This window comes from Callithrix jacchus, chromosome 14 (assembly GCF_049354715.1).
Source record: "Callithrix jacchus isolate 240 chromosome 14, calJac240_pri, whole genome shotgun sequence".
NCBI classification, from domain to species: Eukaryota; Metazoa; Chordata; class Mammalia; order Primates; family Cebidae; genus Callithrix; species Callithrix jacchus.
This window is the reverse complement of record NC_133515.1, coordinates 81,156,717-81,183,051: the sequence shown is the minus strand read 5'-3', so window position 1 is coordinate 81,183,051 and position 26,335 is coordinate 81,156,717. Positions and strand designations below refer to the sequence as shown.

The following is a 26,335-nucleotide window of genomic DNA, read 5'->3' as shown; positions in this document are numbered from 1 at the left end:
ATGCTAAAGAACATCAACATAATGAAGAATCTACAACAACTAATGGGCCAAACAGCCACTTAGCATCAAAATGGCAGTATCAAATTCACACATAACAATATTAACCCTAAATGTAAATGGACTAAATGCACCAATCAAAAGACACAGACTGGCAAATTGGATAAAAATCCAAAACCCATCAGTGTGCTGTATCCAGGAAACCCATCTCACATGCAAGGATACACAAAGGCTCAAAATAAAGGGATGGAGGAAGATTTACCAAGCAAATGGAGAGCAAAAAAAAAAGCAGGAGTTGCAATTCTCATCTCTGATAAAATAGACTTTAAAGCAACAAAGATCAAAAGAGACAAAGAAGGCCATTACATAATGGTAAAAGGATCAATACAACAAGAAGAGCTAACGATCCTAAACATATATTGACCCAATGCAGGAGCACCCAGATACATAAGGCAAGTTCTTAATGACTTACAAAGAGACTTAGACTCCCACACAATAATAGTGGGAGACTTTAACACTCCACTGTCAATATTAGACAGATCAACCAGACAGAAAATTAACAAGGATATCCAGGGCTTGAACTCAGACCTGGAGCAAGCAAACCTGATAGACATTTACAGAACTCTCCACCCCAAATCCACAGAATACACATTCTTCTCAGCACCACATCACACCTACTCAAAATTTGACCACATAATTGGAAGTAAAGCACTGCTCAACAAATGCAAAACAACTGAAATCATAACAAACAGTCTCTCAGACCATAGTGCAATCAAGTTAGAACTCAGAATACAAAAACCGACCCAGAACCACACAGCTTCATGGAAACTGAACAACTGGCTCTTGAATGTTGACTGGGTAAACAACGAAATGAAGTCAGAAATAAAGAAGTTCTTCGAAACCAATGAGAATGAAGACACAGCATGCCAGAACCTCTGGGACACATTTAAAGCAGTCTCTAGAGGAAAGTATATAGCAATAAGTGCCCATATGAGGAGAATGGAGAGATCCAAAATTGACACCCTATCGTCAAAATGGAAAGAGCTAGAGGAGCAAGATCAAAAAGACTCAAAACCCAGCAGAAGACAAGAAATAACTAAGATCAGAGCTGAACTGAAGGAGATTGAGACACGAAAAACCCTTCAAAAAATCAATAAATCCAAGAGCCGGTTTTTTGAAAAGATCAACAAAATAGACCACTAGCCAGATTGATTAAAAAGAAAAGAGAGAACAACCAAATAGATGCAATAAAAAGTGATAAAGGGGAAATCACCACAGATTCCACAGAAATTCAAACCATCATCAGAGAATATTACAAACAACTCTATGCACATAAACTAGTAAACCTGGAAGAAATGGATAAACTCCTGGACTCCTGTGTCCTCCCAAGCCTAAACTAGGAGGAAGCTGAAACTATGAATAGACCAATAACAAGGTCAGAAGTTGAGGCAGCAATTAAGAGCCTACCACTCAAAAAAAGCCCAGGTCCAGACGAATTCACAGCCGAATTCTACCAGACACACAAAGAGGAGCTGGTACCATTCCTTCTAAAACTATTTCAAACAATCCAAAAAGAGGGAAGCCTTCCCAAATCATTTTACGAGACCAACATCATTCTGATACCAAAACCTGGCAGAGACCCAACAAGAAAAGAAAACTTCAGGCCAATATCAATGATGAACATAGATGCAAAAATCTTCAATAAAATATTGGCAAGCCGATTGCAACAGCAAATCAAAAAACTTATTCATCATGATCAAGTAGGATTCATCCCGGGGATGCAAGGCTGGTTCAACATACGCAAGTCTATCAACGTAATTCACCACATAAACAGAACCAAAAACAAAAACCACATGATTATCTCAATTGACGCAGAGAAGGCATTTGACAAAATTCAACAGTCCTTTATGCTAAAAACCCTCAATAAACTCGGTATCGATGGAACGTATCTCAAAGTAATAAAAGCTATTTATGACAAACCAACAGCCAATATCATACTGAATGGGCAAAAACTGGAAGCATTCCCTTTGAAATCTGACACTAGACAAGGATGCCCTCTCTCACCACTCCTATTCAATATAGTACTGGAAGTTCTAGCCAGAGCAATCAGGCAAGAAAAAGAAATAAAGGGTATTCAAATAGGAAAGGTGGAAGCCAAATTGTCTCTATCTGCAGACGACATGATAGTATATCTAGAAGACCCCATCGCCTCAGCCCAAAAACTCCTGAAACTGATAAGCAACTTCAGCAAAGTCTCAGGATATAAAATAAATGTGCAAAAATCACAAGCATTCGTCTACACCAATAACAGACTTAAAGAAAGCCAAATCAAGAGCGAACTGCCATTCTCAATTGCTACAAAAAGAATAAAATACCTTGGAATACAACTCACAAGGAACGTAAGGGACCTCTTCAAGGAGAACTACAAACCACTGCTCAACGAAATAAGAGAGGACACAAACAGATGGAGAAACATTCCATGTTCATGGTTAGGGAGAATTAATATCATGAAAATGGCTATACTGCCCAAAGTAATTTACAGAATCAACGCTATCCCCATCAAGCTACCATTGACTTTCTTCACAGAACTGGAAAAAACCACCATGAACTTCATATGGAACCAAAAGAGAGCCCGCATAGCCAAGTCAATTCTAAGCAAAAAGAACACAGCGGGGGGCATCACACTACCAGATTTCAAACTATACTACAAGGCTACAGTAATCAAAACAGCATGGTACTGGTACCAAAACAGAGATATAGACCAATGGAACAAAACAGAGGCACCGGAGGCAACACAACATATCTACAACTATACAATCTTTGATAAACCTGACAAAAACAAGTAAGGGGGAAAGGATTCCCTGTTTAACAAATGGTGTTGGGAAAACTGGCTAGCCATGTGCAGAAAGCAGAAACTGGACCCCTTCCTGACACCTTACACTAAAATTAACTCCAGATGGATTAAAGACTTAAACATAAGACCTGGCACCATAAAAACCCTAGAAGGAAATCTAGGCAAAACTATCCAGGACATAGGAGTAGGCAAGGACTTCATGAACAAAACACCAAAAGCATTGGCAACAAAAGCCAAAATAGACAAATGGGACCTAATGAAACTCCACAGCTTCTGCACGGCAAAAGACACAGTCACTAGAGTGGATCGGCAACCAACAGAATGGGAAAAAATTTTTGCAGTTTACCCATCTGACAAAGGGCTGATATCCAGAATTTACAAAGAACTCAAACAGATTTACAGGAAAAAAACAAACAAGCCCATTCAAAAGTGGGCAAAGGATATGAACAGACACTTTACGAAAGAAGACATATATGAGGCCAACAAGCATATGAAAAAATGCTCATCGTCACTGGTCATCAAAGAGATGCAAATCAAAACCACATTGAGATACCATCTCACGCCAGTTAGAATGGCGATCATTAAAAAATCTGGAGACAACAGATGCTGGAGCGGATGTGGAGAAAAAGGAACACTTTTACACTGTTGGTGGGAGTGTAAATTAGTTCAACCATTGTGGAAGACAGTGTGGCGATTCCTCAAGGATCTAGAAATAGAAATTCCATTTGACCCAGCAATCCCATTACTGGGTATATATCCAAAGGACTATAAATCGTTGTACTATAAGGACACATGTACACGAATGTTCATTGCAGCACTGTTTACAATAGCAAAGACCTGGAATCAACCCAAATGCCCATTGATAATAGACAGGATTGGAAAAATGTGGCACATATACACCATGGAATATTATGCAGCAATCAGAAATGATGAGTTCGTGTCGTTTGTAGGGACATGGATGAATCTGGAGAACATCATCCTCAGCAAACTGACACAGAACAGAAAATGAAACACCGCATATTCTCACTCATAGGTGGGTGATGAAAAATGAGAACACATGGACACAGAAAGGGGAGTACTAAACACTATGGTCTATTGGGGGGAAAAGGGGAGGGCCAGTGGGAGGGGGAGGTGGGGAGGGATAGCCTGGGGAGAAATGCCAAATGTGGATGAAGGGGAGAAGGAAAGCAAAGCAGGCTGCCATGTGTGTACCTACGCAACTGTCTTGCATGCTCTGCTCATGTACCCCAAAACCTAAAATCCAATAAAAAATTAAAAAAAAAAAATAAAGAAACCAAACTGAGCTTTTAATTTTCTTCAATGTGCTTTTAATTTTTGCTTAACATTATATTATTGACACTTATCTTTGCTATCGCAGGTAATTGTATTCCATTCATTTGTATTTGTGTCATATTCCATTGTATGAAAACATCACCCTTTATGGATTCAATATACTGGTGATGGTGTGTGTGTGTGTGTGTGTGTGTGTGTGTGTGTGTGTGTGTGTGTTTATAGTTATTGAACAGCAGTAGGAGTATTCTTATCCATGTTTCCTCAGTTGAGTGGAATTGTCATAGATATGCATCTTAACAGATAAATGCCAAATTATAAGTGATCTTAACTACTATGAGCAGCAGTGTAGAAGAGTCCCAGTAGCTGCACATTCTTTCAAGCCTTGTTATTCAGATGTAAATTATTTTTAGCCTGGTAAATTTAGAATGGCAATTTTAGTGCTTTATTTTGTATTCATTGATCATGAATCAAGTCGAGTATCTTTTTAGTTATTAGCCTTTCAAGTTTCTGTTAAAATCTTTGGGCCATTTTCCATTGGATTTTTTTCTGTTTTTATTTTTACTATTTCTTTATATGTCGAATTAGTCTTCACCTTTTCATATTGCCTGTTCACTTTCTTCTGCAAGAGTCTTTTGATGAATGAAATATGATTATAATGTTCTTAAATGTATACATATTTCCTTTATTGTTTGAACTTTTTGCATTGTTTAAGAAATCCTTTTGGATTCCAATGGTCACATATAAAGAATTTGATTCTTTATCACATCTTTATTTATTTTTATCAAAAAATTATTCTTTTTGTATAGGTTTTATAGTTTTGCTTTATTTTATATTTTCCCCCAACATTTTCACATCAATTTATTTGGAATTAACTTTGCATTATGTGAGGGTTCCATCCCTCCTCCCCAATATGAGTAACAACTATTGTAGAATCATTTAAAAAAAAAAAGCACTGTTTCCACACCAACTGGTAGTGCCATATTTGTCATATATCTGATTACATGTATGTGAGTAAGGATCTTTTTGGTATGCTCTTATTCTATACCTTTTGTCTGTTTTCTGCTCTGCCAGGAGCATACTGTATTTACTGCTATAGATTCAAAATACTTTTTGTTATCTGCTATGGCATTTGTCATTTTATTTTCTTCTTCAACATATCTATTCTATTTTGAGCCATTTGAAAATAAGTTGCAGATATTGCGACATTTTACCCAAAAGATCCCAGGGTATGTAATTATCACAGTGATGCAATTTTATGTTAGTATAACACTATTATTTAATATATATTCTATTGTCAAATTTCAGTAGTTGTTCCAATAATGTCATTTATAGCAACATTCTTTCCCTGTTTCCAGATTCAATCTATGGTCACATGTTATATTTAGTTGCCTTATCTCACTAGTTTCCTTTAATCTGGAACACTTCTTCAGGTTTGTTTGTTTGTTTGTTTGTTTTTGTATTTTATAATAGTGACATTTCTGAAGCTACAGGGCAGTTGTTTCTATGAAATGTCCCTCAATGTGGATAGAGTTTCATTTTTGATGGGAATGTTAGGTAAGTTACATCATTCCCTTCTCAGTGTCTAATATCAGAATGTCAGTTTCTCTTATTATTGAGGCTGCTACTTTTGTTTACCTGGTTAAGATGGTGTCAGCCAGTTTTCACCACTGTAAAGTTTTCCATTTTTTTCTATACAATTAATAAGTAATCATTGGAAAGAAATTTTTTGACTACGTAAATGTTTTGTGCTTTATCAAAATTGTATCCAATAGTTTTAATATCCATTGATGATTCTTGCCAAAATCAACTATTTTTACTATGATTTCTAATCAAGTATATTTTAATTATTATATAATTCCTTCTGCATTTATCATTGCCAAAATAGATACAAGTTCTATTTTGTTCTTTAACAAATCTTCTTGATCATTTATAAATAACTTTTAATTTTTACTCATCTCCATGTTTTTTATTTCATACTGTGTAATAAAGTTAGGTAGCATTTCATACGTCTTTGATAATTCCAACATCTGATCTCCTTGAATCTAATTTTCTATTTTGTTATTTCCTTATATATTTTAATGTTTTGACTATAGACTCAATTTTTTGGATACTTTATCTGAGGCAGTTTTTTGCATTTCTCCAGGCACTTCTGGAAACTACCAACCAAATACTACTTTACATAAAAATTCTGGCAGGGTTTATAGGCCATTAAGAAAGTGTGAATTTGGGTTACAAAATTCTGTGAAGGCTGGCTTGTAGTTAAGGACTTTTAGGGACAAATTTTTCCTTACCACTCAGCACTGAAATTCAGCAGGCACTGTTTTTTTGTGTGTGTTTTTGGAGTGAGGAGGCATGTAGGTTTATTTCAAATTCCTCCCTTCCCTGAGGCTGTAGCTATTGGATAGTCAGCTTCATGTGGTGGGGTCTTCTATGGGATTCCTTGCCTTTGAAGGGCTCTGGCTTTATCTGCTGCCCCCAGTCCCCTAGAGGCCATGACAAATGAAGCTCAAGTTTACCAGTGTTGACATGCCTCAGGACAAAATCTGGCTCAGCGAGTTGCTCATCTCTCTGAATTCCTGTTCCCACTTAATTTTTGGACTCTGGATATTTCTGATCCAGAGTCCAAAATAACCTTTTAGTATTTAACTAGCCTCTTAGTTGCTTTTAGAGAAAGAGTTCTTTGGGTTCTTAACCATCACACTGTTGGAAATGGAGTCCTCCATGGATTCTGTCTTTATATTGAGATCCGGGAACCACTTTGCCTTTAATCAACTCACGCAAGTGTGATCATCTTCACGTATACCAGTGGGGTAGATTTGAATGTGTCTGTTTATTCTTCTCATAGAATAATGCATAAGGCCCATTAGTTTAATACTTAATGAGGCTTTTTCAGGCAGTTGTAGTAAAAAATATGGAGTTTCATAGGTGGTTTATTTGATCACAGATAATTTTCCAACTTTTTGGCTGAGTCGATCAAACATTAAATACAGTGTTTGGCAGGGAATTAAATGAGATCATATGGTCTAAACAAAGTTCAAGGATTATTTTATCTTTTTTTGTAAATATTTGTTTGAAATGACTTTTATATAATAAATAGGCATTCCATAAATATTGAATGAATGAGCGATGAATGAACAAATGAATGACTGTTCAACAGCTCAAACCACATTTAATGTACACAGGATAGCCTTCAATTGGCTATCAGTGAATGAGTAAGGTTTACACCTGGCCTCTTCCATGCTTAGTAGCTTGCATACACCTGCTAATGGGGGAGGGGTGGAGAAAGAGGTTTGCAGTGAAACATTATAAATACTTGCCTCACTTCAGCCTGTAAATTGAATTTCTAGCATAAATCCTCTCTTAGCCATCAACAGTGCAGTATTGTTTGGAAAGGTACAATTGATGTAAATATAAGAGCTGACAATTTATCAAGCTATCTTGTTCTTTTTCCACCAAGAGGTAAACAGGCTGTAGCATTTGCTGTCATTGAAATACATTGCATTTTCAAGGACTGCTTCCTAAATTTTGTTTATTTTATTTAGAAACATTTTGCTTGGAATTCTGGCAGCTACGGCTCTGAGGAGGGTGGACTAAGGCTATTCAGAGACTGGAACAGAATTATGAGGACCTTAAAGTCTCAGAGGGAAACGTCAACTTGCTCTGGATAGTGGCCCAAGGCAAGACAGAAAGTTTCCTGGACAGGATAGTTGATTAGAAAAGAGTCCTCTGATTGGTATCCAGTGGGTAGGTACCAGTCATAGGAAAAGCACAGGACCAAGTTTTCAGAACACAGTCACAAGTACGGCTTAAGATTGGCTGGATATAGCTCCTGCATATGAATTGAAAAATACCTGGGTCTATGGATCAGGTCCATCTCAGGTACTTCCTAAAGAGGTTATTCCTTCTACCTCATCTCCCACTCCCCTTTGAACAGAACAGAACAATTTGTAGTTCTTTATGTTTTGATTCTTTGTACATCTTTAATGGTAACTAAAGCCTTATTAATGCATTAATTAAAATATGTTTACACAGTGGCCTTTTCTAAGGGATTCCTCCTATGTGATTTGCTAGAAAGGAACGTAGAACTGTGAGACCAGGTGTCCCATATTCTAAAAAATAAGTTTTACAGATTATGAAAATAGTGACTGTTAAATATTCATTCCTTCATTTCAGTTATAAATAAAAATATTATTACTACCTCCCTCCCATATATTAGTTACAGCCAGTGGCTAAGTGAAAAGTTATCTATTTGCAGGTTGCCTGCAATTTATATCATCTCTGGAAAGTCATTCAAACTAGATAGTTCATATTGAGTTTGGTCAAAAAATTGATGAAGAATTTATTATTTGAAAGCTATTTAATTTGTTCTTGACCTTTGCTAGTGACTAAACACTGAAGGATTAATTATGTACATTTTAGCTATTTATGTTCAAATAGTTTTGGTTCAATAACCAAGATTGTAATCTGCTCAGTACAGAAAACTCTATTAGATGTTGTTTTCTGACATGTAGTTGCTGAGTATGATGGTGGAGTGTTCATCAACTGCAACAGAACAGAGGTATAAGGAGCCTCACTTTTTGTAATCATTCGACTCTCTCTCACCATCTGCTGATCTGGGACATAGCATTTTTGGGTGACTCATCAAATTTAAGAAAGCTTTGAACATGAGAATTCTTGAGATTGCTTGAAAATATCACCTCTATAGATAAGGTTTTAGCACAATTTAAATTCAGGAAGCAACATGGTTTTGAATTTCCCAAAAGATTGTTCTCATAGGCTGAAAAACACATGACAGTGATAAGTGACATCCATTTCACTTATACTACTTCTTTGATATGAACAGTTATTAATATTTGATATAGAGAAAGATCCCCTTCAGCATTTGCATTGTCTAGTTTAATTTGGTTTGGTTGTTTGAACTGTATAACCCCAGATTTTCTGTGTTTTCTGAGAGAGTAGAGGTGTAAATCTGAAATTTATAGATGATTCATATATTTGGCACAACACTTAATCTAGAAAATACTAAGCCAAATCCTGAGATGGAGAAGAAATTTGAAGATATAAAATCATACCCACAGAGAACAATGTGATGTGAAGAAATTCTAAGATACAAAATCATACACACAGAGCACAATGTGAGGTGGCAGCATCAACTCAATAAATCTCAGGTGTGTGGAGCAAATGGATTTTGGGAAGATGACTTATGTGGATTGTGGGCAAGAAACCAAGATTTTAACAGCAAAAACAGGTTAGCATGATTTTTCAGTATTTTCAGTGTCATAACTTGTGAGGGTTAGTATTTATGAAGAGGGCACTGAATAGTGTAATAATACTAGTGTAATAATAACTACAATAATAATAGCTACAGTTTTTATTCAGAACTTAGGCTCTACTCATTACCTCTGTCTTTTTCATTCCCTGAGATAATTCCTCATTGTATATACTATTATTATCTATTAAAAAATCTTTATTTTCCAGATGTGATCCTGTTTGTGCAGCTTGGTTCTCCCCCCGCCTTTTTTTTTGAGACACGCTGTCAATCTGTTGAGTGCAATGGTACAGTCACTGTAATCTTGAACTCCTGGCCTTAAGCGATCCTGCTACTTGGCCTCCCGAGTTGCTAAGATTAAAGGGGTAAGCCACTGTGCCCAGCCTATTGCCTCTGTTTTGCAGTTGAAGAAACTGAAGTTCAGAGATGCTATATAACTTATTTTACTATAATAAATAGTAAGTTAGCTAAGAATAAGGAATCGAGATTTCATTGGCTTAATTGGCACCTTATAAATAACTAGGTTATGGAATTAGTGGGCTTACAAAAACATATTCCAGGTCTAGAGAACAGAGTAAATGGGGGAAACAATTATTTGCTTAGATGGCTGAAAAGGTGGAGTTTGGGAAATAGTGTCATGGCATACTTGTGGTTTTTTTTTTTTTTTTTTGAGATGGAGTCTAGCTCTGTCACCAGGCTGGAGTGCATTGGCGCGATCTCAGTTCACTGCAACCTCCACCTCCCAGGTTCAAGCAATTCTCCTGCCTCAGCCTCCCAAGTAGCTGGGACTACAGGTGTACACTACCACACCCAGGTAATTTTTGTATTTTTTAGTAGAGATGGGGTTTCACCATGTTGGCCAGGATGGTCTCCATCTCTTGACCTCGTGATTCACCCGCCTCGGCTTCCCAAAGTGCTGGGATTACAGGTGTGAGCCACTGTGCCTGGCCCATGGCATACTTCTTATACGGCAGGGGGTGAGTGAGCAGGAGTAGGATGTCTAAGCCTGTCAATGATCAACAAACTTTTGGCAGCCGGCTCTTAACTGCTGTGTCTCATTTCTTATGTGTTGGGCTGGAACAGCTTTAAAGTAACATATTCTGGTTGCCCCAGGCCACTAGTGGGATGGGGTGGTATTAATGACAAGAAAAGAATAGTGAAAAAATACAAGATATGCTTTTATGAGCTGGCCTCTTCCTACCTTCTTTCCTAATGTTTATTATCCCTCTATCCTCCCTTGCTCCCATTTGGGCTTCTTGTGCAATCTGACCTACTTGTTTTCAAACATGCTGTTTCTTTTGTTTAGAGACTGACTGTCTATTTTTCAAACTCCTCCTTTTCTTAAAGTCAGTTGAAATGTGACTTCAGTGCCAAAGCTTCTCCTGACTACCCGTTAGGGAAGGCTTCAGTGCTCAGACTGATGTTTATACAACCCTCAATTGAAACAATAGTGTTAGAATATTGTGATTGCTTGTTTCTTTGACTTCCCACCAGATTGCATATTTATCTAAGACAAGGAGATTTTACTTTTTTTTTTTTGTATCTTTGTGCCTCCGGTGCCTTCCACATGATACTCCATAATAAAAAATGTATTAAAGTTCAATAACTGAATAAATCAGTCATAGTTGGGAGAGAATAATATAGTGGCATAGTAAGGACATACGTAAAGAAGACTTTCAGGTGAATATTCAAATATCTAAAGTGGAGCTCACTGGAGAGAATGGTGGGTGAGAATGAAAGACAAGAGTAGCTGAGTGATATTATTGTGGGAATTGTCTACAGACTACACTGCTAGGCTGAAGTTATGAATTGTACATATTGCTCAGATTATAAAATAGACAAAACAGAAAAATGTACCAGTGATAACACAATCCAGCTCTCTGGATAGCTGCTCAGAATTTTAGTGTGCTAAAAGCAGAACATCTGATTAATATTTTACAATTCCAGCTCTCAAAAGGCACCGGAAGCAATAAGGGGAAGGCTGATCAGGGCCTGGCATTAACATGGTGCTAGCAGGCATGGTGTAGAACAGACAGAAATCCTGCGAAGAGGAGACTTGGCTGTATCTTGTAATAAATGATTACTTTTATTGTTCTTGCCATTAAAATTAGGCACACATTTGTAAAAAGTCGAATGTAAAGAAACATAGAAAGACAAAAGAAATATAGCTCTTATCTTCTTTGATCCCAATTACTGCTAACATTTGTGGTATTCAGATCTTTAAAAATAATGAATGCAAAGATGGCCGTCTAGTAGCAGCGCAGGGTTGCAGCTCCCAGTGAAGGCACAGGGACTGAGTGGACGCCAGACTTCCAGACAAATTTTTATTGCTTACGGACCAGGAGATTCCCAGTGGAGGAACCCCATGGGTTGCCAGCGCAACTCTTTTGGCTGGCTGGGCTGTTATGCCGGCATCCCGGCGCCGCGGTTCTGTGTGGAGTATGCGGAACTGGGTGCCCTTTTAATTGGCATTTGGAGCTCCGAGAAGGCAGAGTCACCCATTCAGCTGATTGGGAGGGGGACTGAAGCCAGGAGCCAGACCGGGAGATTCCCGGGCAGAAAAGCGCCATGAATCTCAGTGCTGCTCTTTCAGGCTGCGTGGTTGCTGCATGGGAAATTGCATAGATCCCCTTGCATTTTCGGAGGGTGACTGGGGCACCTGGGAAAGAATCGCCCATTCAATTAGGAAAAGAAAAAAAGGGGGCTCCGAGGCAGGGAGCCAAGTGATCAGGTTCGGCTGGTCCCACCACACAAAAAAACGGTAATTGGAAACACTGAAGGTGAGACTTTCACAGCAAGCACAGATGAACCTGGGAAAGTCCAGCTCTGTAGGGGAGGGGTGTCAGCCTAAGGAAAACAAAGAAACAGAAATAACATCACCACCAACAATCTGGATGACCACTCAGAGACCCAATCTGAAAGTCAGCAATTACAAAGACGACAGGTGGATAAATCCACAAAGATGGGAAGAAACCAGTGCAAAAAGGCTGAAAACATCCAAAATCAGAATGCCTCTCCTCCTTCAGGGGATTGTACCTCCTTATCAGCAAGGGAACAAAGCTGGATGGAGAATGAGTGTGATCAATTGTCAGAATCAGACTTCAGAAGGTGGATAATAAGAAACTTCTGTGAGCTAAAAGAATATGTTTAACCCAATGCAAAGAAACTAAGAACCTTGAAAAAAGGTTTGACGAAATGCTAACGAGAATAGACAATTTAGAGAGGAGTATAAGTGAATTAATGGAACTGAAAAACACAACACGAGAACTTTGCGAAATATACACAAGTTTTAACAGTTGAACTGATCAATCAGAAGAAAGGATATCAGAGGTCGAAGATCAACTCAATGAAATAAAACAAGAAGACAAGATTAGAGAAAAAGGATAAAAAGGAATGAGCAAAGTCTCCAAGAAATATGGGTCTATGTGAAAGGACCTAATCTACGTTTGATAGGTGTACCTGAATGTGATGAAGAGAATGAATCCAAGCTGGAAAATACTTTACAGAATGTTATTCAGGAAAACTTTCCCAACCTAGCTAGGCATGACAGTATTCAACTCAAGGTAATACAGAGAATACCACAAAGATATTCCTCAAGAAGAGCAACCCCAAGGCACATAATTGTCAGATTCACCAGTGTTGAAATGAAGGAGAAAATGCTAAGGGCAGCCAGAGAGAAAGGTTAGGTTACCCACAAAGGGAAGCCTATCAGACTCACAGCAGATCTCTCAGCAGAAACCCTACAATCCAGAAGACAGTGGGGGTCAATATTCAACATCCTTAAAGAAAAGAACTTTCAGCCCAGAATTTCATATCCAGCCAAACTAAGCTTCACAAGTGAAGGAAAAATAAAATCTTTTGTGAACAAGCAAGTACTTAGAGATTTCATCACCACCAGGCCTGCTTTACAAGAGCTTCTGAAAGAAGCACTACACATAGAAAGGAACAACCAGTATCAGCCTTTCCAAAAATATACCAAAAAGTAAAGAGTATCAACATAATGAAGAATTTACATCAACTAATGGGCAAAACAGCCAGCTAGCATCAAATGGCAGTATTAAACTCATTATGGTAAAAGGATCAATGCAACAAGAAGAGCTAACAATCCTAAATATATATGCACCCAATTCAGGAGCACCCAGATACATAAGACAAGTTCTTAATGACTTATAAAGAGACTTAGACTCCCACACAATAATAGTGGGAGACTATAACATCACATTGTCAATATCAGACAGATCAACGAGACAGAAAATTAACAAGGATATCCAAGACTTGAACTCAGACCAGGAACAAGTAAACTTAATAAACTTTTATAGAACTCTCCACCCCAAATACATAAAACATACATTCTTATCAGTACCACATCACACCTACTCTAAAAGTGACTACATAATTGGAAGTATATCACTCCTCTTGCATAGCATTTCACAGGTTTAAATGAAATATTGGTTGGCTGCTTGTTTGTTATTTTCCTCCCTTATAAAAAAATAATGAATGTATGTATAATATAAGCATTTTTCACACATTTGGGATGTATGATTTGGTAATGTATTTTTAAAAATTACTATTATTTCAAGAGTATTTTCCCCATATCTATCTATCTGTCTATCAATCAATCAATCAATCAATCTAATGTTTGAGACAGAGTTTCACTTTTGTCACCCAGGCTGGAATGCAGTGGCTCAATCTCTTGCTCACTGCAACCTCTGCCTCCTGGGTTCAAGTGATTCTCCTGCCTCAGCCTCCTGAGTAGGTAGGATTACAGGAACCTGCCACCATGCCTGGCTAATTTTTTGTATATTTAGTAGAGATGGGGTTTCACCATGTTGCTCAGGCTGGTGTCTAACTCCTGACCTCAGGTAATCCACCCACTTCAGCCTCCCAATGTGTCGGGATTACTGGCGTTAGCCACCGCACCTGGCCTTCTATATTATTTTAGATTCCTCTATAATACCATTTTATTAGATGTACAATATTCCATCTATGTATGTATCATAACTCAGAAATATTTACCTCTTACCATTAGATGCTTGTTTTTAGTTTTTGCTATAATAAGTAATGCTGCAAGGAATAACTTTATTGAATACTTAATTAATATCTTTAGGCATATATTCTCTGGATGGATTTCTAGAGTGAAATTATAGACAGAGTATGACTGGTAAGTCTTCATACTTTCACTAAAATTTCTTTCCAGAATTACACTTCCCCTAGTGTATTACAGAAGTGATGTTTTCACTTTATCCTGTCTTCTATATAAATATATGTATACAAATATGTTTGTATGTCTATGTATTAGTCTCTTTTCTGTTGCTATAACAGAATACCACAGACTGGGTAATCAATAAACAATAGAATTTTATTTGGCTCACAGTTCTGGAGGTTAGGAGGTGGCCATGTTTGGTGAAGGTCTTCTTGCTGTGACATAGCATAGTGGAAGGCATCACGTGGTGAGAAAGAGTGTGCACAAGACAAAGAGAGGAAATTAAGCTAAACTCATTCTTTTATTAGCAGCCCACTTTCGAGATAACTAAACCATTTCTGCTATAATGGCAATAATCTGTTTATGAGGGTGGAGCCCCTCATGACGTAATCACCTCTTGAAGGCCTCCCATTTCTCACCACTATTAGAATGGCTATTAAATTCCCTCCTTGCTCCCTTCCTTCCTTTCTTCCTTCTTTTTTCCTCTCTTCTCTTCCTTTCCCCTTCCTTTCCTTTTTTTTTTTTTTTTTTTTTTTTGGAAGAGTCTGTGTCTGTCACCCAGGCTCTAGTGCAGTAGTGTGATCTTGGTTCACTTTGGCTTTGATTTCCTGGGCTCAAGTGATCTCTCCACTTCAGCCTTCCAAGTAACTGGGACTACAGCTTCATGCTACCACACTTGTCTAATTTTTAAAAAAATTCTTGTGGAGGCAGAGTCTCATTATGTTTTTCAGGCTGGTTTTGTACTCCTGGGCTCAAGCAATCTTCTCACCTTGGACTCCCAAAGTACTGGGGTTACTGGCATGAGCCACTGGGCCTGGCCTGGCAGTTAAGTTTCACATGAATTTTGGAGGGGGTATTGAAACCATGACCATATATGTACATATGTATATATAATTGTAAATGTATACCCAACGTATATGTTTTGGTTTGCATTTTCTTGAGTACTGAAGAGTTTCTTTGATTGATTAGTGGGTATAAATGTACAGTTTGATAAAAGAAGTAAGACCTAGTGTTTGATCTATCAGTACAGGGATTATAGTTTATAAATGCATTAGTCCATTCTCACATTGCTATAAAGAAACCTGAGACTGGATAATTTATAAAGAAAGGAGGTTTAATTAGCTCACAGTTCTGTAGACAGTACAGGAAGCATGGCAGCTTCTGTTTCTGGGGAGGCCTCAGGAAACCTCCAATCATGGAAAGGAGCAGGTGTCTTACATGTCAGAAGCAGCAGCAAGAGTGAGGGGTGAGGGAGGTGCTACACAGTTTTAAGTGACCATGTCTTGTGAGAACTCACTATTTGGAGGACAGTATCAAGGGGGATGGTGCTAGCCATCCAAGAGAAAGCACCCCCCATGATCCAATCACCTTCCACCAGGCCACATCACCAACATTGGGGATTAGAATTCAACATGAGATGAGGTGGGGAAACAGATCCAAACCATTTCAGTTATAATGTATACTTCAAAAGAGCTAGAAGAGAGTAATTCAGATGTTAGCATAAAGAATAGACAAATATTTAAGGTGATGGATATCCCAATTCCACTGATTTGATCTTTACAAAATGCATGAATGTATTAAATTATCACATGTATCCCAAAATATGTACATCTATTATATATCAATAAAAAAGAGTTTATTTGATTACTAAAGAGTTTAAAGATTACTAAGAATTTAGAATAATTTTCAGTCAGCAAATTGCTCCTTTGAGACTTTTGCCCAGGTTTTTTTCTACTTAGTTCTAATTTTACCTTTTCTTGACTTATAACTATTATTTTAACAGCAGAGAGGCACAAGACTTGCTCTTGCTTTGAAGTTAGCCCATTTATGTAGAATATTTGAAAATCAGTTAAAATAATTACTGAAGGCTTCTAAAGATAAAAAAGTTATCTTACTCAAAATATACAGGGAAATGTTTTTTCTTTGGAAATAATTCCAAATATACAGAAAAGTTTCAACAAAGGTACAATTACGTTTTCTGAACCATTTGAGTGTTATGTTACCGCTATGATGCACCAATCATTTCTGAATACTTTAACATGGAATTCTGACAAATAAGAACATTCTCCCAACCGCTATGCAACCATAAAAATCAGGAAACTAACATCAATCTAATATTGCCATCTGATCATCAGACTCCCTTCGATTCTTTCCACTTGTCTTAAGGATCCAGTCAAAGATTATGTGTAGCATTGGTTTCATGTCTCTTTAGTCTCTTTCAATCTGAAACGGTTCCTCATTCTTTCCTTAACTTTTATGATCTTGACACATTTGCAGATAAATTACTCTGTAGAATATCTCCCAGTTTGGGTTTGTCTGATGTTTCCTTTTGATTAGATTCAGCTCATTCACATTTGACAGGAGTATCATACAAATAAGGCTGTGTTCACCATGTTATCAAATGGCAATGATTCTAACATTCCATTACTGGTGATGTTACCTTGAATTTTCTGAGGAAGGTAGTGTCTGCCAGTCTACTGAGTTTCTCTCCTGGCAAATTATAACTCTTCCCTTTGTAATTAATAAGTTTTTGTGTGTGTGTGAAGAGTTTCATTGTGACTCTGTACACATATCTCTGGCTTTTTTTTTGTAGAGATAGGATCTTGCTCTGCTGCCCAGGCTGGTCTCAAAACTACATCACAAGCTAGTTGAAGATCCTCCTGCCTCTGCCTCCCAAATCCTCCCTCCTGGGATATAGGCATGAACCACCACATCCAGCGAATGTAAACATCTCAATCCTAATTAAACTTTTACTTTATTCATTAATTTATTTATACTGATATGAAGCTCATGAATACCTATTTTATACAGTGGATTATAGTACCATACTATGATTATTTACTTTGTTGCTCAAATTATCCAAGACTTGGTCATTGGAGACTCATTATGCTGGTTTCTGTATTCTTTTGACTTGTCCTCATATAAGACCTTTCCTTTTTTTTAGCAAACAAAGTTCCAGGTTAATCTTATACTTTTCCTGTCCCAGTTCTGGAATTAGTCATTTTTCCAAGGAGCTCTGTTTACTTTTAATGGAGAGTGGTTTTTAGAAACCAAGATCTAAGCTTTTGTTCATTGCTATCTAAATATAGTTGCTTCCAAGCCCTTTCAGTGGCTGAAGCTAGACTGTATATGTGTACGTATGCACACACACGCGCGCGTGCACACACACACACTTATATATTTATTTCTCTCTATCTCTCTATACTAAGATTCATGGCCAGGCATGGTGGCTCACCCTGTAATCCCAGCACTTTGGGAGCCTGAGGTGGGCAGATCATGAGGTCAGGAGAGCGAGACCATTCTGGATAACATGGTGAAACCCCATCTGTACTAAAAATACAAAAAAATTAGCTGGGCATGGTGGTGTGCACCTGTAGTCCCAGGAGGGAGGCTGAAGCAGGAAAATACTTGAACCCAGGAGGCGGAGGTTGCAGTGAGCTGAGATGTCACCACTGAACTCTAGCCTGGCTACAGAGTGAGACCTCTGTCTCAAAAAACAAAGTTCATGAATTCGCAATAATATCCCCAATTCTAATCAAACACCACATGGATTTTTTTCTTCTAGTTATTTCTCTTTCTGAATTTGTAACTTCTTTTTTTAACAGTGAGGACTATGGTTTCCATTATTCTCAAAAATATTTATTTCCTCAATCCTCTTATATGTAACCCATCTCCTGTCTCTGTTGCCGATGTCTTCCTCCCAGAAACACTGCTTGTCCTTCTTAGGCTGTGATGCCCTGGCCAGTACTTCTGTCACTGCCACCCACCATCCCATGCTTTACAGACACCCTCCTTAACCCACTCTAGCTCAGTTTTCCCACCCCAGGCCTCTGCTGCTACTTGCCTGAGTAGATACTTTTTTAACCCCACTGAGGCTTGGATGCTCCCTGCTGGGCCCCAACCGTATCCATCTCCTGCACGGACATACCCTGACCCCCCTTGGACACAGGACACCAGAGCCCGAGCCACTGCTGTTGCTTCTACTCACTCTCCCTTTGCCTCCATCTACATGAATGCCTACTGTCCTCAGCCCAGACTAGTTTCCTTTGGATGGAATTGCTCAGGAAGGAAGGAGGGCAGGTAGGAAGGACAGAAGCAGTGGAATTTCTCAACATCTGCTTTCTTCGTTTTTCTCTCACTTTCATATACCTGACAGCAACTAAAATAGAAAAAAAATCAATAAAACAACTTTCTACTCTCTCTTTGTAAACTATCTGCACAACTTTATATCTTTCTTCTGTTAGATCAGTTCTTTGTTTGGAAAAATCAATTTATATTATCTGAATTCTTTAGATTTTTTTTACCTTGCTTTGCTTCTGCATATAAAGGGAAGGAACTTTAGGAGATGACCCAGCAAGTAAGAATCCTCAGTCCTTACAAGAGCAAGGATGGAGTAGTGGCTAATGTATTTCTTTTATTTCTATCATGGTCAATTTTTCTGACATTTATGTGATTGCTGGAGAAAGAGAAACTAACAAAGAGGAGAGAAAGAAAAAGGACTCAAGGATATAGGTGGAGAATGAGGAGAGAGGAATATACTGGAAAAGAAAGCAAGAGCGAGTTTTAAGAAGGAGGATGTGGTCAACAGACATAACGATACAGAATAGTTGTGTAAGGTAAGAAAAACAACAAATAAACAAGCTGGAATTGTTGACAATAAGAGTGTCCATGAAGGATTTATCAAATTTCATTCATTGTTTAGTGCTTTATATGCTGTCCCTACTTAGTTCTCACATTAATTCTGTAAAATCATATTATTATTATTCTGATTTACAGATTAGAAAGTGGAGACTTATGGAGGCTAAGAATTTTGCCTAAGATCACACCACTGGGATGAGATCAGATCTAGGTTTTTCTTCCTCTAAATTTGCACCATGATTCATGATTCATTGCATTGTGAGGAATAAGGAAATACTTCAGGAGCTAGGTTACACAAAAAGCTGCTTTTGAAGTACTGAGCTCTCCAGTATGCTTTATTTAAGCAGACATTAGATAACCATCTACTAGGCATGTTATAAAAAGAATTCCTAAACTAAATGGGAGGGAACATGTAAGGTTTTTTTTGGAACACTGTAATTGTTGGGTTTGGTAGTCTTCCCAAAGAAGTAAACTTTCAAACTTTTCTGTTAATAGAAGGTGCCAGATTGCCATTTCAGATATCTCATATTCATTTTTTTTTTTTTGAGACAGAGTCTTGCTCTGTCTTCCAGGCTGGAGTGCAGTGGCTTGAACTTGGCTCACTACAATCTCTGCCTTCTGGATTCAAGTGACTCTCCTGCCTCAGCCTCCTAGGTAGCTGGGGTTACAGGCACCCATCAGTAGCCTCTGCTAACTTTTTTGGTATTTTTAGTAGAGCTGGAGTTTCACCATGGTGGCCAGGCTGGTCTTGAAATCCTGAGCTCAAGGGATCTGCCCACCTTGGCCTCCCAAAGTGCTGGTATTACAGGCATGAACCACTGTACCCAGCCAAGGCATCTCATATTCTTTTAAGTGATATAATGCATATATCTCGCTATCATATCTGAAGTCATTTTGTATTTTTATGTAAATTATATCTACACATCGATTTTTAAATAAGAGGTACAGATCATCAATGTTCAGTTATTGGTTTAAGGGGAACATTTAACATTAATGTGCTGGGGCTATAAAATTCTCAGTAAGGAAAAACAATCTATATTTATATTTCTACATACATTTTAGTTTAACATATGTTTTACTAAATTTGCAGAAGATTAAGTGTTTTAAGCATCCTTGTATATTTCTGTGCTCATAACCTTCATAATTTAGATAATGGTGAGTGATCAGTGGCCACACACTTACCAGCACGTGTAGCTGCAAAGACCTCTGCCTTCGTGTAAGTGGCAATTTATTTAGTTAATTGGAAGCATATTCTGGATTCATTGCTCATCTACTGACTGTGTGCTGTGTTCAGCACAGGTCAAGAGAGTAGTATAATACAAATATAAAGACAATTATGGTACTATCCAAACCGATCAAATCAAGGCAAATAGCTAATTTCGACTTGCAAGTTCAATGGATACTATTTATGTGATCTGTCAAATACATTTAAAAGCTATCCAATAATAGTCATTCATAATGTATAGATAGTAATTTCTTGAGGGCACAGACTGTATGTTATTCATCTTTTTGTCTGCAGCAATTCCCACAAATCCTAGCACAAAATAAGTGTTCAATAAGTGTAGGCATATACACATTTGTGATTTAGAGTAGTGACTAATCTCACCTTGTGACTATCAACAATTGTGTGTTTTGATTTGTAATGTAAAATGAATCTACTAGGAGGTTTTTTCCATTGAATTTGATTTAGTCATGTGTTTAATGACTTACGGAAATTTAGTAAAACATGTATCAGTTTGTTATTTTAGTAGAAGTAGTAAATTTTACTGTTTAATAATATTACCAGATCACAATGTAAAAACATTCGTAAGATGTCTAAAAATTCTTTATGAAGGTAAGACAAAGTTTTAGGCTTGAGAGAAGTTGAAAAGTGTAAACATTGTTCCCATTTCCTGAGGGCCCACCCAATAGTCTGGGCTGAAGGTTATAGGTGGTGTTAGTGACATCATGGGACCTTCCTAGTGGAAAATTGGGAAGAAAGGGGAGAGTAGTGGTGGGGGCCAGAGGAGGGGCAGGGTGCCAGGAGCAACTGAATATTATCTTGTTAATCTCCCCCATACCTCCACTGCTTGTGCTCTCTCTCTCTCTCTCTCTCTTTCTCTCTTTCTCCTTCTCTTCCTCCCTCCCTACCTCTCTCTGTCTCTTCACCAGTCTCAAGAAAACAAATACCTTAACCACAGGAGTTTGTCATCCCCTCAACTCTATTTGGGGAGGGATTGGGGGAGGAGGAACCTGATATTTCTGGGGTTCCCAAGCAAGGAAAAGCACAGGGGCCCCTCTACAGTCAGTGCAGCTCAATCATTGTGCAAATGAGGCCTGGAGGGGCTGAGACCCCGACCTAGTGATCTCTGCCTGTGAGCCAGGCACCCTGGTTACTTCTGGCAAAGAGAAGATGATCTGATTTCTTTGGGAAGAGGTGCCACTTACTTGCCCAGCTTTGGCCCAGAGGGGAGTTCTTTTACTGCTTTGTGCAGGGCATTGGATAGAGAGACAGAACTAGGCACAGGAGCTGGGGGGCCTCTCTTGAAGCCCTGATTGAGTGCCCAGGGCCCAGGAGATTGGGACAATGACATCTTCCTTGAGGTAGCCCTAAGTCCAATAGTGACCTAGGCTGAATTTGTCCTGGATATCTGTCCAGCCTCAGTTGGCCAACCTCTCCCCCAAGGAAACTCATTGTTAGAATTCTGAACTTCAGTCTACCACTACAAAATCCCTTTGAACCTCAGGGTTTGCATGAGAATTGCTATCTTCACTCTTCCTCCAGTCCTGTATACCTAGGGTCATGCTCTTCTATAAGATGGCAGGGTAAAGCTATATAAATATTTTATTATAAAAAATTTGAAACATGCAAAATGTTATAAATAAATTCATTACCAAATCTCATCTACTCATGGGTCAGGTCTATCAATTTTGATATTATTTGCTTTAGATTCTTTTTTTAACTTTTAGGTTCAGGGGTTCATGTGTGGGTTTGTTATATAGCTAAACGGCATGTCACAGAGGTTGTGTGTACAGATTATTTCATCACTCAGTAATAAGTGTAGTACCTGATAGGTAGCTTTTTGATTCTTTCCCTCCTCCCCTCCCTCACCCTCAAGTAGGCTTTGGTGTCTGTTGTTCCCTTCTTTGTGTCCATGTGTACTCATTATTTAGCTCCCACTTATAAGGGAGAACAAGCAGTATTTGGATTTCTGTTCTTGTATTGGTTTGCTTAGGATAATGACTAACGGCTCCATCCATGTTGCTGGAAAGGACAGGATCTTGTTCCTTTTTATTGCTTCATAGTATTCCATGGTATGTATGTACCACATTTTCTTTATCCAGTTTATCATTGATGGGATTTAGGTTGATTCTATGTCTTTGCTATTGTGAATCATGCTACAGTGAACGCATGCATGCCTGTGTCTTTATGGTAGAATGGTTTATATTTCTTTGGGTGTATACCCAATACTGGGATTTCTGAGTTGAATAGTGCTTCTGTTTAAAATTCTCTACAGCCTTGCAAACATCTGTTATGTTTTGACTGTTTAATAATAACCATTCTGACTGATATGAGATGGTATCTCATTGTGGTTTTGATCTACATTTCTCTATTGATTAGTGATGTTGAACATTTTTTTCGTATGCTTGTTGGCCTTGTGTATGTCTTCTTTTGAAAAGTGTCTGTTCATGTTCTTTGGCCATGTTTTAATGGGGTTACTTGCTTTTTGCTTGTTAATTTAAGTTCCTTATAGATGCTAGATATTAAAGCGTTGTCAGATGTGCAGTTCGCAAATATTTTCTCCCATTCTGTAGGCTATTCATTTACTCTGTTAAGAGTTTGTTTTGCTGTGCAGAAGCTCTTTAGTTTAATTAGGTCCCATTTGTTAATTTTCATTTTTGTTATAATTGCTTTTGGTTTCTCTGTCGTGAAATCTTTGCCAGGGCCCATGTCCAGAATAGTATTTCCTAGGTTATCTTCTGGGTTTTTTTAGTTTTAGGCTTTATATTTAAGTATTTAATCCATCTTGAATTGATTTTGTATATAGAATAAGAAAAGGGTTCAGTTTCAGTCTTCTTCATATGGCTAGCCAGTTATTCCAGCAGCATTTATTGAACAGAGAATCCTTTGCCCATTGCTTGTGTTTGTCAGACTAGTTGAAGACCAGGTGGTTATAGGTGTGCAGCTTTATTTCTGGGCTCTTTAGTCTGTTCCATTGGTGCACGTGTCTGTTTTCATTACTGTACCTTTGCTGTTTTCATTACTGTAGCTTTGTAGTACATGCTGTTTTCATTACTGTAGCTTTGTGGTACAATTTGAAGTTGGATAATGTGATGCTTCTAGCTTTGTTCGTTTTGCATAGGATTGCCTTGGCCATTTGAGCTCTTTTTGATTCCATATGAATTTTAAAATAGTTTTTCCTAATTCTGTGTAGAATCTCATTGGTAGTTTAAAAGGAATATCATTGAATCTGTAAATTACTTTGGGCAGTATGGACATTTTAACAATATTTATTCTTCCTGTATATGAGCATGGAATGTTTTTCCGTTGGTTTGTGTCATCTTTGATTTCTTTGAGCAGTATTTTAAAAATCTTATTGTAGAGATATGACTTTCTGGTTAGCTGGTAAAACACCTGGTATTCCCAGGTATTTTATTCTTTCTATGGCTATTGTAGATGACATTGTGTTCTTCATTGGGCTCTCAGCTTGGACATTGTTGGTGTATAGAAATGCTATCAACTTTTAGGTCGGGCACAGTGGCTCATGCCTGTAATCCCAGCATTTTAGGAGGCCTAGGCGGGCAGATCATGAGGTCAGGAGTTCGAGACCAGTCTGACCACCATGGAGAAACCCTGCCTCTACTAAAAATACAAAATTATCCAGGTGTGGTGGCACATGCCTGTAATCCTACTTACTCAGGAGGCTGAGGCAGGAGAATCGCTTGAACCCAAGAGGTGGAGGTTGCAGTGAGCTGAGATTGTGCCATTGCACCCAGTCTGGGCAACAAGGGTGAAAAACCCTGTCTCAAAAAATAAAGAAAGAAAGAAAGAAAAAGAAAAAGAAATGTTACTGACTTTTATATATTGATTTTGTACCCTGAAACTTTGCTGAAGTGGTTTGTCACATCTAGGAGCTTTTAGGCAGAGGCTATAAGGTTTTCTAGGTAAAGAATCATATCTGCAAACAGAGGTAGTTTGGCTTCCTCTGTTTCTATTTAAATGCATTTTATTTCTTTTTCTTGCCTGATTGCTCTCGCTAGGACTTTCTTCTTTATAATTTTTTTTTCTGCAATTAAACATATATATAAAGCTAAAGCTTCATGACTATCTCCCACTGATTCTATTTCCATCTTTCAGCTCCAGAAGAAACAGTTATCCTAAATTAGTGGTTGTTATTACCATGGATGCTGTTAATTAATTATTATTACTCTCCATACATTATATAGAATATTGTTTTTCATACCTCTAAAATTTATATAAATGGCACTATATATATCATTTTACAACCTTTTTTTTTTTTTTTTGAGACGGAGTCTTGCTTTGTCACCAGGCGCCAGGTTGGAGTACAATGGTGCAATCTCGGCTCACTGCCATCACCGCCTCCTGGGTTCAAGCAATTCTCCTGCCTCAGCCTCCCTAGTAGCTGGGACTACAGGCGCATGCCACCATGCCCAGATAATTTTTGTATTTTTTTGTAGAGATGGGGTTTCACCATGTTGGCCAGGGTGGTCTCGATCTCTTGACTTCGTGATCCACCCGCCTTGGCCTCCCAAAGCGTTGGGATTACAGGCGTGAGCCACGGCACCCGGCCTACAACTTTTTTTTAACCTAACATGTTGAGATTTACCTATGTTGATACTTATAGCTTTACTTCACTTCCTTTAGCTGTTATTATATATATCCAATTATATAAATCATTAGAGGGATTGCAGTAATTATTCAGCTTTCCCTTCTACTTTGTACATTTTTAAATCTAAAATGCTCCCAGATTACTTAGCAGCATTGCCATAGAGGTTATTCAGTTATCGACAAATACATCAAATGCATCTGTCCAAGTAATATTGATATAGTGCCTTCCAGCTTGTCAAACCTCATGTATCTGTGCAGAGACAGATACAACATGGGTGTAGTATGAAGTGAAGACAGACACAGAAACGAGCAATGAGTCTGCAACCACAGCTGTGTGATGTTTGGAGATGTATGTTGTGCTTTAGTATCAGGGAGGAGGGACTGAGGCAATGAAAATGGAAAAATGCAATTAGGGAAGCCTGCACACAGGAAATGGTGACACTTTAACTACTTTTGAAAGAATGAGTTTCCAGGGAGTCAGGTGGAGAAGACTATCTTTATAAAGGGATGAATTTGTGTAAAGAAGGGAAAGGGTGTTTGAAAGGGAATAGTATGATCAGCAAACTGTAAGTAGATTGGTCAGCACAGTAAACTGAGGGAGAAAATCTCCTGGCTATCATAACTTTTCTTCCCTCAGAATTGAATGAATAAATGGTACTCACTCCTCATATATAGCACTTGTGGTGGCTTTTTGTAACCACTGAAAAATATGAGTGTATGTGTCCATTCTCATTGAAATGGTTTAATAAAACTCTCTTCTGCATTCCCTTCTTCAGGGGTTCAAAGAGTTGTCTCTGGGGTCCAGCAGACCTGTACCTAAAATCCTGCATTGCCACACTTGCAGGTATGTGATCTTAGGTAGGTTACTTTTCTTTTTTTTTTTTTTTTTTTAATTTTTTATTGGATTTTAGGTTTTGGGGTACATGAGCAGAGCATGCAAGACAGTTGCGTAGGTACACACATGGCAGCCTGCTTTGCTTTTCTTCTCCCCTTCACCCACATTTGGCATTTCTCCCCAGGCTATCCCTCCCCACCTCCCCCTCCCACTGGCCCTCCCCTTTTCCCCCCAATAGACCCCAGTGTTTAGTACTCCCCTTTCTGTGTCCATGTGTTCTCATTTTTCATCACCCACCTATGAGTGAGAATATGCGGTGTTTCATTTTCTGTTCTTGTGTCAGTTTGCTGAGGATGATGTTCTCCAGATTCATCCATGTCCCTACAAACGACACGAACTCATCATTTCTGATTGCT

The 26,335-nt window shown here is 38.2% G+C and overlaps 1 long non-coding RNA gene across 7 annotated transcripts in view; it reads left to right on the top strand.

The window, feature by feature from the left end:
• The window catches only part of LOC144579174 (uncharacterized), a 331,105-nt gene that overhangs the window by 74,153 nt on the left and 230,617 nt on the right, over nt 1-26,335 (top strand). For 4 of the 7 annotated variants that reach the window (XR_013526126.1, XR_013526124.1, XR_013526127.1 and 1 more), the window contains exons 1-3: nt 14,779-14,863; nt 19,083-19,232; nt 25,861-25,928. This is a non-coding gene — a long non-coding RNA (uncharacterized LOC144579174). Of the gene's footprint in view, nt 1-14,778; nt 14,864-19,082; nt 19,233-25,860; nt 25,943-26,335 lie in introns of those variants that run through there. The other 3 variants (XR_013526128.1, XR_013526125.1, XR_013526129.1) reach the window with 2 other exon arrangements.